The sequence below is a fragment of the Apteryx mantelli genome, chromosome 3 (genome assembly GCF_036417845.1).
Source record: "Apteryx mantelli isolate bAptMan1 chromosome 3, bAptMan1.hap1, whole genome shotgun sequence".
In the NCBI taxonomy this organism is placed as follows: domain Eukaryota; kingdom Metazoa; phylum Chordata; class Aves; order Apterygiformes; family Apterygidae; genus Apteryx; species Apteryx mantelli.
This window is the reverse complement of record NC_089980.1, coordinates 29,558,485-29,572,154: the sequence shown is the minus strand read 5'-3', so window position 1 is coordinate 29,572,154 and position 13,670 is coordinate 29,558,485. Positions and strand designations below refer to the sequence as shown.

Sequence of the window (13,670 nt, the reverse complement as noted above, 5' to 3'; positions counted from 1 at the left end):
AACTGTTCAGAGACAGGATTACTTTAAAAAAGCCTGAACATTATACTTAACATGGTAGCTCTTTTGTTCTTTTAACAGAAAGTGTTTGCAGGGCTGTCTTGAGTTGTTGCATGGGCATAACAGGCTGATGGCGGTGGCAGGTCATTTCCTTGCGCAGAGAGATTCTTGCTGCTCTGTCTATAGAAAACTCTGTGGAGAAGCTGCAAATAAAACCACGCGCTGCAGCAGGAGGGGAAGGAGTGGAAGGCTGTGTGTGTTCTCCCAGCTAGTGGCCCTTTCTTGAGCTCGGGCACACATCTGTCCAGCATCAGGGGCGGGAGCTGAGCCAGGCCCAGGGTCAGGCTGGGCGTGTGGGGAACTGGGGAACTAGAGTGGACTCCAGCAGCCAATTGGCAACAGCAGTGTGCTTCAGGGAGCTGCTTGGCTGTGACTGTGGCACTTTCGAATTTGTCTGCAGAGTTCTTGATTCCTGTCCCTGGTCTCTTTCTCAATGTTGTGTTCGCTCTCTAAAGCAGTTGTAATTTGACCTTTTCACATGCTGCATTATTTGGGAAGAAAATATTCTTTGCCTTACTCTGGAGGAATGTTTTCTTAAAGCCAAATTAATGAGAATATGAATTCAAAAACATGTGCTGTCCATTTTTTTTTGATTCCCCCCCCCCCCCAATGTGTTGTGCACTTTTTTTTACTAACTCTTGCTGTATTTTAGAATATAGAATTGGACTTCCATTACCTGCCTGAAGATTCTGGTGAATAGCCATCAACTAAATCAGTTGTCAGCTTTTAATACCAAACTACCTAAACACAACTTCAAAGTAGTGGATGGAATAGTAAGACAAACCACTAATATGTACACTGGTCTTGCACACTCTCAAAAAGGAAGGATAATTCTTCACAAAGCCAAGAAGTGGATCCACGCATGTGTTTGGCCTGCTGAGTCTTAGTATTACTGTGCTATTTTTCTATCATCCCGTCAATGTAACTGAAGCAGATGGAACTGTGCCTCAAGCTGTTCTGAAAGTTAGTTGGCTTATGACTGATACGTGGTAAAACATTTAGCTGAACTATCTTACTGGTATACCTGAATTCATATTCTTGATTATTTACTTACCAATGTTTTTTGTTGAAAGCTAACCTAAGTGCCAGCATATCTGTGTATATCTATAAAATAATACTTCTGACAGTGCCAGTGGACTGCAGCAAACTAACTGGAGCTCTTACAACTCTGCAGAATTTTTGTGAAACTCCACCACTGATAAAGCCAACTTAAAGCTTTGAATGGCCTCACTGGTGGAACTGGGTAGCCAGCTGTATTTGCCATAGGGACCTTATATTTCATGACTGCAGATTTTTTTTTAAAAAAAGTATATTGTATATAACCAATTCAGAACTGTAGCCTTAGTTAACTATAAAGAAATCCCTCTGCTTGTTTAAAGAAACAAAAAAAACCCAACAACAACAAAAAAATTCCACCAACTAAAACTCTCATGTATAAAAACCTTAAACAGCAAGGAGCACTGTTAGAGTAAACCCTAAGTGATATATATATTTTAATTTCTCAATGCATGCTGTGTTTAGCTTGCTAAATAGATAACCTTGCCACTTCACTCTCATGCTGACCAGACTTTATGTATTTCTGATCTTCATAAAAACAGTGTATCAAGATTCATTTCAGTGGATATTTGCGTATTGTTCGGATGCTGCCGAACAGCAGCAAGGGCAGGCCCTGGGCCCTTTGGGGCTTTTCCTGGCGAGGCTGTGTAAAAGAAACTACAGTGCTGCAGCCCTGACTGTAGGTACAGGCATAGCTCAGAGATATTGTGGGTTCGGTTCCAGACCACCGCCATAAAGCGAGTATCACAATAAAGTGAGTCACACGAATTTTTTGGTTTCCCAGTGCATATAAAAGTTATGTTTATACTATACTGTAGTCTATTAAGTGTGCAGTAGCATTATGTCTAAAAAAACAATACACAAAATGTGACACAGGGACAGAAAGTGAGCACATGCCACAAACCTTCAGTTTGTTTAAAAAAAAAAGGGGGGGGGGCAATATGTGTGAAGTGCGATAAAACGAGGTATGCCTGTGGTGCTTTAAGATGTATTCCTAAAAAAGGGCTTTGGTGCCATCTAGTGGCTGTGCCATCTAGTGGCTGTACCACTAGAACTGTACTATGAACTATAACTTAAGTACAATATTTCCTTCAAAGGCTTGCATCCAAGGTTTTAAAAAATTCCTAACTGCTGAAGTTCACTTTAATATTCTCAGAGTTGAAAACTAAATATATCTAATGCATATCTTGGCACTTCTGTTGTACAGACTTCCTTCACTGGTAGTGCCTTATTTCTGGATACAGCTCATTAATACTCTCAAATAGGCTATAAAACCATGCTTTCCTTCAAAAAATCTTTTTGTTTTAATAGTATTTCCTTCAAAAAAATTTTTTCGTTTTAATGGTATCTGGGGCTTGGAGGATTTTATGTTAGCAAGTTAGAAACAGAAAGTATGTTTTAGAAATCCCCCAAATCTAAACCTTTGACCATGACAGAAGCCTGTCTAACAGAGTGTAACCGCAATGGGAGCAGAAGTTCCCCAGTACATTCATGCTAAACGTTACGTTGGTTAAAAATGGCTTTGAAATCTTGAATATTAGGGTAGGCAATTTCATAGGAAACCCTTGCTTGATTCATGATGCTTCTGAAGATCGGGCTTTGCAGACATTTGTTGCTGAATGTGCTGGAGTTTGCTCTTCAAATTAAATCTTACAGGCTTATGGATCTCGTTCCCTACATGCTGTAGGGCATTCTGTAATTCAGTTACGGAAGTACAGCTCCGGTAGTAATACCTTACTTTTCTCAGCCCTTCTAGAGGGGTAAAATCCAAAGGTCAAGTCCAAGTACAAAGGCACTGCAAGAGTGTGGCTTGAGTGCAAATAATGATGAAGCTTTACTCCCAAATCACGGGGGCACAAATAAAGTAGTTCTTGTAATTCTGTAACTGCAAACCAGGTCATAACAATTATATGAAGCTTGAAAGAAGTTAGAAATGCTGTGTAACACTAGCACTGTCTGTTTGGTTCATTCCTATTAATTTCAGTATTTGTATTACAGTTAAATACAGAGGGCAATTCAGCAGCAGGGAAGTGTTCCCCCCCACCACGGGGTGGGGGAAACCCCTGGAGTTCCTCTGAAGTTTCCTTCAAGAGCAGTTTATTTGAAAAGTATCATTTAATTCAACATAAAATCTTGATTTAATTTCACCTGTTTGTGTTCCTACATAGCTTGGTTGTTCAGGTCTTTTTTTTTATTCTACCAGGTAAATGATAAATGGAGACTTCTGTTCTGGGGTGGAGAATCTGGCGAAAGAGTAGGAGGAAGTAGGAGAAAAACCTTGAGTGAAACTTCCCTTAAGGAAAGAAATTCTTCAGACTAGAGCCACTGCATTTCATTAGAGTTCTTCAGGTCCCACCTGTTGAGAGGCAAAGGCTAGTCTAGTTAAGACTGCTAACAGAGCCAGGCCTTTTGAAAGTTAATTGCGGAGTGGTAGAATTACAGAGAAAAAGGAGGGCTTATGGTAAGTAACCAACTTTCCCAGAAGCACAGTGGCCAGCGTTGAATGAGCCTTCAGGTGAGAGCAGTGTTAGGTAGTAACATGAAATATTCTCCTGTGCAAGAAGTCGGGAATTCTTTTCAATGCAAAAATGCTGTTGTCAGTCCAGCTCTTCAGGGTGGTTTGGTGGCTGCACTGTGGGTAAGGAGCTCTTTGAAGAGCATGCATGGCTGCAAGGGTGTAGGGGCCTCCAGCAGGGGAACAGGCTCAGAACTCAACTGCATCTGTTTTAGTTGTCTGTTACGTGGCAGTGTGTTGGTTGGGAAGTTTTGGTTTAAATGTTGGTGCAGAAACATGCATGTAATTTCCCTAATGAAACAGTAAAGCTTATACAGAAGTTTGTTGACACAGTGTCCGTGCTAAGGGAGTTTACATGTAGAATAGCATTACATGGGTGTGTCTCTCCTGCAGTAAGGTACGTGAATACAGAGGGATGCACTTTTCTTTCTAGGTATCGCTTGTATGGAGCGGTAGGAATGAATGTTGCATATGCAAAGAGTAAAGACAAGAATCTTAAGGACAGGGAGAAACTTCTGCGCAGGGAGTTCATGGCTTCTTTGAGAGCAGAGGATAGGGACTTGTAATACAGCCGTTCTCAAGTGTAGCGCAGCCCTTTCACAAAAGCGTACGACTTGGCCATGTGTTTGTCGGTGCTCGGGCTACTGCTGATTTACTATGGCTACAGCAAAAATGTGTATTTGCATAAATGTACTATTTTAAGTATGTAATATAAAGAATATCAAGAAGCAATGGAGAGACTTTGTGTACTTTTAGGAATTTGTCAACTAGTGGAAATAGCTTTCTGAAGCTTTTAATTAATGTAATGACAAATGAAAAAAGCTACTATATATTATTACCATTGGTACTTGAAAGCAGTTGTGTGGACCAGCAACTGAAGTGCAGCCTTATGTGTAAGACGGATTATTTTGGTGGTTAGCTCTTATGTAATAGCAAAATATTTTAAATGGGATACTAAATATAATCTTTGGGGAATTAATCCAATCAAGAGTTTTGAGCAGAATTTGGTGAGTGTGGGGAGGTGACTCATATTTGTACAAGCCAGCTTTTTACAGGTATTTTCTTCCTTTTTTTTTTTTTCCTTTTCTTTCTTTTTTTTTTTTTCCCAGCTGAAGCCATGGAACGGAAGGGCAGGGGGGGAACACAAGGTTTGGTGCTTTCTCACTAATCTTGAGAATTTCAGCTCAAAGACCGAAGCAGATTTTTGAGACGTTTTGTACTTTTCTTAATATAGTGCAAGAAAACTCGAACAATTGCACTATACTGTTTGAATATACTGTTGTATCCATTTCCCTCCTGTAGTATATCTTTTGATTTGTCTGTTGAAATAGTGAATGAAATGCACATCTTTATATCCATTAAAAATATGTTGCCAAGTCCTGCTGTGAAAGGAGGCCTTAAATGTATGCAGCAGTTGAAGTAACAGATGGATACTGGGCTTTCAGGTAACTTTGTGGTAATCTTTCTCCATTTAAGACTGCCTGTGGTAATGAAAAGTGAAGCTGACTATTTAAAAACTGAATTGGAATCTCCATCCCAGCCATTCTGCAGTATTTTCACGGAAGCATGTGCTTGCCTTTTTCTAGTTGTTTAGAACATGGTATGTCAAATATGTAACAGGTTTTAGAGCAATGCTGGGGAGGTTTTTAGCCTTTCGTTGTCAGCCCCAAATGTTAAAGAGTGATTCCAGACTAGAAATCGTACATTTTTGAAGGGGGTGGAAAATAGAATGACAACACCTTTTTCTAAGCTCCTCTTTCAGATTATGAGATTCCAGTTTAGGCTTGCTTTATGTCTGTACAATACATATGTATATTGTGGGTTGTTTTATTTAAATGAAAATGGAAAAAAATGCCCTCAAATCTGTAATTCTGGTAGCTGACAACATAGGATGCTAATTTAAACAAAAAAGGGGAGGCGTTTGGTTGTGGGAATTAGAGGGTGAGGTAACTGTTCTCAAGCTCTGCTGCATTAAGATGAATAAATATGTCTGAGCAGGTCATGAGGGCTAAGGATACTGGCACAGAGGCTTCTTGTATTCATCACAAGCCTCTTACTTTTATTATAGCCATAGAAAGGGTCCTATTCTATTTTTGTTCAAGATTTTTTTTTGGGGGGGGGGAGAGGTGTATTGTTGACAAGAAATGAGTTACAAAGATGTCTCTGTTAGTCGCACAGGCAGGCGGACATTTGCGTAACAAAAACAGAAGTGAGGAAAGAGCCTGTATTTTGCGGATTGTGTTTTAACCCTGGTTTGAGAAGCAATCTGTTTAAAGCTCATCTGATGAATTACTACTTCTAGCTTCACACTGTTGTGAAAAGCAGCTTATGGCTGGTCAGCTTCTGTTAGCCTGCGCTGAGCCTTGCCGCACTGGCGTTTCAAATGCACCGTAGGTGCCTTGCAGGGAAAGCTGCCCACCTTTGTGCTGGTAGTTTCTTTCCCTGCCTGGCATCCTTTTGGTTCTGCATGGAGCCGGTAGGAAGCAAATGGCTGCGCTGCTAAGGAGGTTGTGTTTGCGATTTCATGCTGGAGCGTTAGCAGCCTGGTTACGGCTGGCACTGCGTCAGTGGCGCTCCACACCCCGGCGCTGTCAGCTGACCGGTGCCTGCCGCACCAGTGCAGCGCAGCCCACTGCAGAGCGCCGCGGGGAAGCCCATGTTTCCCAGCCCAGCCCGTAGATTTCTCCTCTTGCAGCTGTCCTATTGGTATGCATAATTGATACTCACAGCTGGAGGGTAGATCGGTTGTGGAGAGATGGACAGTCAGCCGAGCAGTTGGAAGGATAAGGGTATTTGTTCTTTCTTTCACCTTTTTTCCCTTCCTTTTTTAAGCTAAAGATGCTGCGGTTTGTTTTTAGCAAATGGTACTTGTGTGTGTTTGATTGCGGAATGTCACTAAAGCTGTAAGATCTGCTTGTACTGCGTGGAAAAACTGCAAAAGCTGGAGGTTAAAATGGGTAAATCTGAGCAATGCAGAAGAATAAATTATACAGATAAAATAGCTTGCATGACAGTCTGCAGATCTTTTTCAGTCCTACGGAGCATATTAAAGAACAGCATGTTTTGCTGCACAAATATTAGTGTAATCTGAATTTAGTTGATGTTCCATTGAAATACCTAAATTATTAATAATTTAATAATACTAATCATTAACTCCAAAGATAATTTAGTGTCTGCATTTCATGTAGCTTCGTTAATTTTATGAGAAGAAATTGGATGCAAATATGGCAGACTTTTTCTTTTCTACCCTTAAAAATGTTTTTTTGCCTAGGATTTTTCATAATTCTGTTGGATTGTAGATAAAACTGTGTCTAACTTCCAGAATTTACGGGCATAATAAAAAATTGTTTTAGGTAAATAAGTAGCTAGCCTTAAATTAGTGTGGCTCTGACCTTTGTCCCTGAAAGCGCCAATGGGAGATCACCATTTTAAATCTCTGGGGAGCATTATTAGTACTCAGTGTGTAAGAGTTTAAGCCTTACTTGAATACGTAATCTTCAAAGTTTATCAACAAGACAAGCTTTAAAAAAATTTTAATCATCTCTGGATACTTAAATAACTTCTTAAAGGGGTCCTGTCACACTTGGTACTCACACTTCCGAAGCTTTCCTCCTTTTTATAACTTGTTTCAAATTTCTATTTTTTTCCTTTTGGACAAAATTGGTGGTTGTCTAGAATCCATAAAGTCCTGTAAAATCCATAAAGGACCTGTATATGTAGCAAAAAAGTGCTAGAGTGGAAAAAATCTTTGTTTGGAAGACAGATTTTCAAGTTCTAAGCTTTCATTAAAGAGCTCTATTAGGAAATATTAGGAAAAATTCTCCTGCAGTGTTTAGTAGAATGTTCTTAACGTGTGACTGTTTGCAGTGTGCAGCGCGCTGTATGGCAGGGCCAATTCATGAACTTAAAAAAAAGGAGGATGGAGATGGAAGATTTCTGTAAAAATCAAAAGGCAAGTTACCTTTGGGTATTCAGGCCCCATTTTCAGGTTTTCTTTTGAAACCCCCTGAGCAGGATTAGCAATGGTCTGTCCCTCACCGCAGCTGAAAGCAGACATTTTCTAGCCTGGAATTTGAGGCCCTGAGGCTAATGGAGTCTCTCTCAGACTAAAAGTAATGCATTGCCCATCATGGACATGCCCGTACTGCTTAGGAGGGCAGTTACGGGAATATCCAAATCAGTGCAGCCCGTGTCGTTATGGCTACACGGAGGAGAGCAGTGCTGTGTGGAGATGCTGCTTTAGGACCCAAAGGAGCACAGGTGCGGCAGTCAGTGCAGGGCCATACTGCTGTGACTTTCTTGGGTGTCTAGCACTAGCTTGGAGGCCAGTAACTTTGATTCTGCAAACCTGGGTTCGTTGCAAAATGTAGGCACGACTAGCGTGTAATGGACATGGTATCAAACGAGCAAAGCTTACCTGAACCCGCCCTATGTGTATATTTTGTGCTGGTATAACTAGCGGTGGCTTAAATTCCTCTTCCCCCAGCCCCCTGTTCTCATATAGGGGCGTTCTCTCAAGCAGATGAAGCTATTTTAGTACCCGTTTCTCCCTTCTCCCTCCAAGGAAGTCCCCAGCTGTCTTGAGGTTTAATTGTAATGTAACTTTGTAGACCTAGGGCCTAGAAAAAAAAATTGAAGCAGAGCAAGCAAAAGTATTCTGAGGAAGCAGAACAGTATGGTTCCTCTCCTTTTGAAGCCTGTTCTAGTATGGTTTTTGAGAGCATTTCTTTATAAAGAGATGAAGAAGCCAGGTGTCATATTTTCTTCCTTTGTTGTATCAGGCTCTGGGGGCCTGGAAAATGATGGGTAAAGTTCAGGGACTGATTACGCTACTCATCGTGCCCCAAAGTAAATATAGAAGCAAATATTACAACATAATTCTGTGTCTCTTTCCTTGCTCAAAAATGAACTTAAAATTTTTAGAATTAAATCTAAAACTAGAGAAGAGCCAAAAGTATGGTTTGTAGTTAGATTTTTCTGCTTGAAGCAATACTTTCTAATTAAAGTCGTCCTGAACTTAATTTTGGTCTGCATGTTTTCTCTGCTACAGCCATGCTAGTTGAGAAAGCAATATTGTAGAAGTGGTAAAAATCTCTATATGTGGTATCAGTCAGTTAGGTAAGCAGAATGAAATACATTTACCCTGGAGATGGCATGACCTACATTTATAGCATGTTCTAAAGTGTTGAAGCAGTACCTAGTCAGGCCCCCATGGAGTAATCAATAACAGATGATCTAAAATTGATTTTCTCCCCTCCCCCCCCAATTATGTCTGTGAATAATCAGATTTGACTTCTGTTTTTATGCTGAATAATGGTAATGGTAGGATGAATGCCACATCTGTATTCCAAGATTATACAACACTTTTTGTTTGTTTGTTTTTTGTTTTTGGGTTTATTTTTATTTTTATTTTTTTTTGAAATAATGTACTGAAAACAACTCTGAATTCTGTTTCAGGTTAGTAAAATGGTGGAAAAAAGTTGCACAGGCTTTTGTAGTCACTATTTTTTTAAAAACTTTATTGTAAGTAATCAGCTTTAGAATGGTTTCCTCAGTTCATGTATTTGTGTGTGCACACATGTGTGCATATATATGGACAAGTAGAAATGAGACAGAACTACCACATTGGCTCACTGATAATAGATGGTATTTGCTTTCCACTTTTTTGGGACAGCCTGGTAGTGCTGGACTTCATTTTCTTTCTAGCATGTACTTTTGCAATCTGCATTATTTTTATTGCTGGGGATTTGGGGCAGATGTGCCAAGATGAAGCACATGTGATCCAGACTTGTTTTCTGGCCTTTGGGGTGCAGTTAGACAAGCCTGCCAGTCCCACTGGACCCGCCGGTGCTGCAAAGCAGCAGAGATCCCTAGGGCAGGGAAGCCTCTGTTGGTTGAAGTCAGCTGCATATACTTTGCACCATGTGCAGTGGTGATATAACCATGCTGTTTCACCAGCCTAGGCTTGTTTTGCTGTTACTGACTTGCAGTCGAGGACCAAACCAGCTTCCAACACACCTGATCAGGGCAAAGTGACTCAGGAATTTTATGGCCCAGTCTGTACCTGCTCCTCCTCATGTTTGCTATGTCAAGCCATGCTTTAAAAAAAGTCACGCTGTTGCTATGACGTAGGAAGCCCTGAAAACATTAAAAGCAAGTCTGCTAATGCTGTTTGTGCTTGGAAGACTTTGTTCACTTAATGAGACTTGTTTAAAACCTTGTCTGTTGTATGACTGGAATTTCATTGAAATGAGGCTCCTTGGGGCATACAGGCAAATCTTGGCAGGACTGTAAGATCAAGGATGTGCTGTGATTTGTTTACCTGGATATAACACAGCTCGCTTGGACTGTGCGGCGGTTGGAAGGCGCTTTCAAGGGAGCGTTCCTGCGGCTCCATCGCCAGCATTTCGGTTCTGCCTCGTTGCCTTCCTGCGATTAAACTCTGAATGAAGCTGAAATGAGGGCTTTCCTTTCAGGCCCGTTTCTTTTCTGGTCGTCCTCAAAATTAATCACCGTTTTCTCGTGGTGCCTGCAGGTTTGAGCCTTAGCTCTTTGCGACCCAGATGCTCTGCAGAGTCTTGTAAAGCCAGTGTGGGAAAGAAGGGTGCTGGGCTGGCTCCTCTCGCCCCTCCCCAGGGGTTCTCCGTGGGGAGAATTAATAGCGATTTAACCTCCGTGTGGTAGTAATACCTTCCTAGCCATGGGGACAGCTGATATTCTGCACCACAGGTACATTGAAAGCTCCTCATTTATGATACTTAGTACAACACGGTGCGTTCTAAAATTGACCCAGAAAAGGTATTTATTTGTGGTTCTAAACGATTTTTGCTGTTATTTGAATGAAGCTAACATAAAGAATTTTTGCCTACCTTTTGGATTAGAGCATGGTTCATGGAAATGGTTATAATGTTTGTAAATTGTAAGCCATTCCTGTTATTTTCATCTTCCTTCTCTCTTCATACTAACATCGTGTTTATGTGGTGCTGCAGTCCTTTTGGTTGTTTTTTTCACCTGCTAGCTGCAGCGTAGCCACTAGCGCGGTTCCCTCGCAAACGTGACTCCGCGGCGCGGCGTCGGGAGGGCTGCCCGGGGGGCGGCTCTTGGCTGGGGGCTGCGAGGTGCTCGCTCGCTCGCTCGCTCGCAGGCAGTTGCGTAGCTCTGCTGACCTCCGAGTGCCCTAGCAGGAAGTGAAAAGGCTCCAGCTAGTCAGCTGTGCAAGAGCGGGGTGCATGCAAGCAAACTCAAGATGGATGCCAAAATTGGTTAGTCTCTCTCGCTCTTTTTTTCTTTTTTTTTTTAATTTTATTTAATGCGTATGAATTTAGAACTCTTGTAAATCTCGAGGCTTTTAATTTCCCTTTGCAAAAAAAAAAAAAGGGTCATTTGATTCAAAATTTTTTAAAAGATGCTTTTCAGGTTAAATATATTTAAGCACTTGTTTTTGTCATACAAAACAATATGAAATTGTTCAGCTTTAATTTAAATGGCTGTGAGAGAAAGAAGAGACTTCAGAAAATACAGTGATTAAACTGCCTATCATGGCACTTGCTTTAAAAGTAAAATGTAATTGGATGAGTTCTGCATGTAAGGCACGGATGCTAGCAGTACTATTTTTAGATATGCCAAGTGACAGTTCATGCTTACCAAATGTAGGCAGCTGTTCTTGCTTTAGAATAGGCCTGGAATACTTACATTAAATGCATGAGATTGTATAAAATTAAGCTAAGACATTTTCCATAAGGAAAGATACTGCTTTGCTGTGCTATTCCTGAGAATTGGTTGTGGGGTTTTTTTTTTTTTGTTTTTTTTTTTGCTGTGAATATGTTGCATTCAAGTTAAAGCCAGAAAGCTGGTTCTAGTAATATATATATATATTTTTTAACTTTAGACAGAAATGTAAACACCTGTTTTTGATCAGTCAGAGAATGTAAATCGATTGCCTCATTTACTCTCCTGGACTAAGAATTACAAATCAGTTTTTCTGGTGACTTTTACAACACTGAATTTCTCTTTGAAGAATTTGCAATGAAACAAGATATATGTGTAGCTATGCTGAGGCTTTTTTGGTAGTTGTCCAAAGGGAGTAGAGACAAAGTGAGGAAAAATGTTTATGTGCAGCTTACCTTTGGTCTGGGAGCTCCGAACTTAGTGACTTCAGTTACTGATTACTGAGAACAAAAGACCTGAAGATAGTTACCTTTTGGCACTGGTAGCATACTTTAATTTCAGAAATTTGCCTTTCTTTCACATATTTTGGAAACTGTCATACAGCTGAATTTTTATCTTTATATTGCTTATAACTGAGTTCAGGTACAGTGTGTTACCACTTGCAATAAGTGATTTTCCTATAAAGTGGTGAGAACCCACTATCAGTGCAGATTTAAAACTTTGTTAAAGAGGAGGGAGAATCTCCTTAAAAGAAGTAATGCCCTCCGCAAAAGGAGAGGAGTAGGGCAATTCTTAGTGTGTTGCATGATGTGGAAGCATCACCCAAATCTTGGGTGCTCAAATTGCAATATTTAAAATAAATGTGATTTAAGTGTCTGGGGAAAAAAAAAAGTAATGAGATTTTTGAATAATTCTTACAAGATCTAGGAGCAAAAGATCTGCCAACTTTTTTTGGTAAGATTGTTTTTGCAGATTGCACCTAGGTATTATGGATGTTCAAGCTCAACTTGAGAGGAGTCTTCAGTTTATAGTCATTTATAGGTCAAGCCCACAGATTTCTCTATAACCACCTTTTTTACACAGTGAACTTGCTAACATAATTTGTTACCAAGATACTAGTAGACACTTTTGTAATCAGAAGCAAAGCCAGAGAAACCAAAGAAAACATCCTTAAATTTCGGGGTTACAGTTCATGCAAAAGAAGTTGTACTATAGTTTGGTTACTTTCATTTGTTTTTGTTTTTGTTTTTAATAAATTCTAAAGAGTGGTACTTGCTTTGGCTTAGAGCTTCATTTGCTTGTTGAGGAAAATAGAAATGCAGCTTCAATGTAACGTGAAGAGACCCAGAGCAATAACAGGTCAGCAGAGTGTGTGGAAACACTTGGGAGTGGAGGGGTTGCGCTGCAATTTGACAGGCCCTTTAAATTGATGGTTTTCTGAGAGCAGTGGTGTCGCCTCCTCTAGCTGGCTGCTCTTCGTCTCACCCCTCGTGTCTGTGGAGTCCCATGGTGAACTACATCAGGAATCTGCTCTGACTGCTTAGTTTTTTATTGTATTTGCTGCACTATTAGTCATCCAAATATGAGAATCAAGGAAGGGAACAGGATTGAGCGGTGGTGGAAGAGTGAGACTGTTTCAGCAGCAGTTTTAGTTTATGATAATTAAAGTGTTCATGAATCTGTAACCTGTAGAGTTTTTGAAAATTTCTACTTAAAACCTGAATTAAATATTTGAATAAAATATTTTGCATTATGAAAGTGGCTGTTTAAGACTAGAGTTCTTGTGTCTCCAGTGCTTGCTGTTCAGTTTCCCTACTGAAATAGCTAGGAAAGGACCTGAGCTTCTGAAACACTGTGGAATTGCATCATAGCACCAGTAGCATTTTCATGTTAAACCTCCACAAAAGAATTATGCAGATTTGCTCTGCAATGACTAATGAGTACTTAATATTGTGTTCACATTTCCATCCTATAAGAACTAATAGTCAAATATTATTTTCAAATTGCTTCTTGTACAGTCATTCAGAATAAGAATCTGCTCTGAATTGTGATATGCTGTTTTACAGTTGATTTCTGTGATGGCTAGGATGAGGTAGGCTTACTAAGCTTTTGTAACTTCTTTGTGATTCTAATAATTTTTCTGTGATTTATCTTGAGTTCTATATCTAACAGCTCTTGCATTATCACTAATACTAAGCAGGTTTGATGTGGAAAAGGAATTTATTTTTGTGAAAAATCTAATCAGCTGTGGAAGTAGAAAACATTAAAGAGTGAGTTTTATTGAATATTTCACAATAAATATAAAACTGAACCAGGCTAGATGCCCCTGCACAGTTATGTGCTCAGCAGTGGAGAATGTTGTTTGCCAGATATT

The 13,670-nt window shown here is 40.1% G+C and overlaps 1 protein-coding gene across 2 annotated transcripts in view; it reads left to right on the top strand.

The window, feature by feature from the left end:
- RTN4 (reticulon 4) overlaps positions 1 to 13,670 on the top strand; it is a 49,735-nt gene that overhangs the window by 21,633 nt on the left and 14,432 nt on the right. The window lies entirely within an intron of this gene.